The sequence below is a fragment of the Echinops telfairi genome, unplaced genomic scaffold, assembly GCF_000313985.2.
Source record: "Echinops telfairi isolate 266 unplaced genomic scaffold, ASM31398v2 ScPeMD7_18;HRSCAF=68, whole genome shotgun sequence".
In the NCBI taxonomy this organism is placed as follows: Eukaryota; Metazoa; Chordata; class Mammalia; order Afrosoricida; family Tenrecidae; genus Echinops; species Echinops telfairi.
The window spans coordinates 98,144,437-98,148,288 of record NW_022103915.1 but is presented as its reverse complement, the minus strand read 5'-3'; positions in this window follow the sequence as shown (position 1 = coordinate 98,148,288).

Genomic DNA, 3,852 nt, shown 5'->3' with positions numbered 1-3,852 from the left:
CATGATGCAGGCTGGACCTGATCTGGTTTCCAAAATTTTCTGTATTTTTAGTGTGTATTGCTTTGATTGCTCATAGTACAGTATATCTCAGAGGTGTTATGTCAATGGAAGTCACCCTCTTGAAGCTGTGTTATTTGTTTTTCCATTTTTCTGTGCATGAAGCCCAGGGTTGATGATCCTGTAAGGACAGCAAGTAGTATAAGAGGTTCAGGGGGAGGGATTACAGTGGTGGGGGGAATGTAAAAGGGAGAAGACATCAAGAAAAAGAATGTTTGGAAATTGTGGTAGCAATTGTACACTGTACTCAACATGATTAAAATATGGAATGGTAGAGGTACTAAATCCCAACTAAATAAATTTTTAAAAAAGAGCTAGTCTCAGAAACCCTATAGGGTCGCGATGAGTCAGCATTGACTCCACGGTAGGTAGTGAAGTCGTTTGCTTTTTGAAGAGGCCCTAAGGGCTGGGAGGCTGGGGTACCACAGCTGAAGGCCTGGAGGGCTCCGCCAAGCACCACCCGGGGGAGCAGCAAGCTGGAGGGGGCTGTGGATGGGTCGGCACCTAATTGGTTACAGAGGACCCCTAACCCAACCCCAGGGGGAATGTGGGCCCAGGACTGCCATGACTGCTCCCTTTTTTCATTATGTGGAACCGCTTCACTGGCCACCGTTGGGGTCCAAGTAGAGCACTGTCGTGGGCTGCCAGCCTGCAACCTGGTACTGCCCTTTATGACCAGTGCCTCTCCTCTGGCATACTGACCCAATACTCTGTCCTTGTCCTGATGTGGCCGTCCCAGGAGCTCCTGCACGGTCCCTGACTTTGAAGCGCTTTCTCCTGCTCACCTCTCCAAGTGCCCACTGGGGTGGGGTGGGGGGAGACTAGCTTGTTGGACTCCAAATCGAATGAGTAAGGCACCATGTCCACACTGCCCAGTGTTTGCTACGATGGCATTATGTCTGCCACGCCCCCATACCCACCTGGTCATCGTATTTTATACCTCCTCCATGAAACCACTCCTCCACTGCCTCCTCAACCTTCAGGCCTGGACCAGCCTCCCTGGGCTTTCCTTTAACAAGCAGGGCCCAGCAAGGGAGATCCTGAGATAAATAAGGCCCAGGAGCCTCCAGTCCTGAGGAGGGTAGGCGTGCATTCAACACACCTGACCAGTTACAGAAGAGGCCTGTGACTCATGGCGCCCTCCTGTGTGCCAATGAAGAATTGTGCTCTTAGGGTTTCAGTGGCTGAATTCCCTGGAGGAAACCCCTAGGCCTCAGGCCTCATAGGTCTCTGGGTAGACTTGAACCTGCTACCTTTGGGTTAGCAGCTGAGCTGTGCTCCCCATTCCAGGGACACGGCACTCCCCTGCCCCTTGGGTGCGCAGCAGGGCTGCAGAAAGCGGGAGAAGACAGAGAAGGGAATGACCTGGGCCCAAGCCACGCAGCCTATTTGAGCTGTATGCAGGGGTGAGTCAAAGCAAGTGAGGCTGAATCAACCCAATCACCAGCCCGAAAGTACAGGGGTGTGAAGGTTCTGAGAGAGGTGTCCTTCAGGTGGGGAGGGAGCAGAGGATGGCTGGGGAAGCTGTAGGGATCAGAGTGGCTTAGGGATCAAGGGGGTTTTGTTTTGTGCTTGCATCTTATGTTATCCCTGCTATTCCAGAGCAGAGGCTGCTGCATGTCAGCGTTCATTGCTCCACACCGGACACCTGCCCCAAATCTGTGGCAGAGGACAGTGCCCAGAGTGCCCCCTACTGGCTCCCTTTGGGACCGCAGCTGCCACCAACGTGCACCCAGCTCAAGGATGCTGGCAGCTGTTACTAGGGATGGCGCTTTGCCCAGCAAGCAGCTCACTTGCTCTCTACCCGCCCCTGAGACATTGCTCACTCTGACCTATTAAACGCTTACTCCCTGTTGACCGTTCTGCATTAGGGTTTACAGCTACAGAACTTACCGAATCCCGACTACTGCCCTGGCAGTACTCAGAATCATGAACGTTTCATCGTCAAGGACGACTGACTGAAAAAGTTGGATGCAAACTCTCACCAAAAACACAGTAAAATATATATACATTTTTAAAAGGGTCTCTAAGCCTTAGCCTATGTACAGGATCTACAAGAGCACAATGGAGTGTTTTGGAATTCTGAGTCTTTATTCACCCATTGTTGATTCACAGTTGAATGCATTTGCAGAGTCAATAAAATACAATTCAACAAAAACCAAATGTAGGGTGCTAGAAGGGAAAACCTGGGGCAATGACCCCGCCTCCTGCCATCCATCCACTGAGCACTTAGAGAGCGGGCTATCATTTGCAGAGGGTGCACAGGTGGGAGCTGGAGCCCCAGGCTGGACTTGAGTCTCCAACGTGCGCTCTCTAGCGAGAAGCCAGGAAACTGAAGCTTGGGGGTGGCCAGTGCCCAGTAGGCATGGGAAGCAGGGAGCACGCCTCACCTGGCGGTGTGTAGTTACATGAATAAGAGCTCAGGCTGAGGGATGAGAGGTAGGCAGGTGGGTGGGCATGTGCCCCACCTTTCTGGGGTTGCTAGTGACACTCTACCTCTCCATAGGATCTGCTGTTGCTCCAGAGGAGTACCCGCTGGGGAATTCACCGACCTACTCACCACGGATGGTTGTGGTTCTCTGTGCGTGTATTCGCGCAGGTGGCCCTTATTTAGAAGTAGCCCCCACCTCTCTCTTTCCCATGGATTCTTCTGCACAGCCCTTACCACGACCTAAAGTTCTCTCTTAAGACTGGAGTCGCCTACACCTGCTCTAGGGCTGGGGCACTCAGCCCTCGCCCAGTCTCCTCTCCCGTAAAACTCGATTCCGAATCACAGCGACCCTATGGGGCAGACAGAACTGCCCCTGTGGGTTTCCGAGACTGTAACTCGTTTCTCCCCTCGCTTGTGAAGCAGGATGACGATGTACCGACATCACAGGGCCGTGTGGTCAGTAACTTGAGCTGTTAGAGCACGTGGTGTATGTGTCTATGTGCCAGATGTATGCGCGAGGCTGCAGTGAGCTCAAACACCACACCGCACTGGGTGAATCTGTACACGAGCGGGCCTCGAGTGTGGAGAGAGCTAGGACTGCACTTGGAAGACTTCAGGTGTGCTGCAACACAGCCACGGGATTTCCAATCCCCGCTTTTGAAAGCTGGGCATCACGACTAAGGAAGACAAAAGAACGGGTGCATTTGAATGACGGTGATGGTGAAGAATATTGAAAGAACCATGAACTGCCACAACCCACAAACCCTGGAGAACCCTCCTTAGAAGTGAGAATGGCACGATTTGGTCTGATGCACTTTGGACATGAGACAGGAAAAGGGCATCCTGCCCGGTGGAGGGGCAGTGAACAAGGAAGTCTCTGAAGAAGAGGGACTGACACAATGGCTGCAGCAATGTGTTCAAGCTTCACCAGATTGTGGGTGTGGTCGTTATATCACCTGGTGTCAGTTTGAGAGGATTAAGAGTGAAGGAGTGGAATTTAACCTGTTCGTCAGGTCAAAGCTTGATGACCTCATTTGGAGGTGCTGAGGAAATAAACAGCTCACTGGAGGCAGGATGCATGCAGGCTCACTCCGAGAGACATTGCAGCTGACAAGACAAATGGAGCTATGCTAGGGCCCTGAGCAGGGAGTGCCCCGTGGAGACCCCTGCCAGCACTGAGATGCTTACAATGTCACTGGACCCACAAGGCTGCCTATCCACTGGCCTGTGATCTTCCTGCACTGTCACTGCATGTTTCATGTGTCTGAAGCCTTTATAGATCAGCACCGAACAATGTGCCACAGAATTTAGATCCTTGTCTTTACAAACCAAGTGCATGATGTCTGGCAGAACCTGGCACTTAA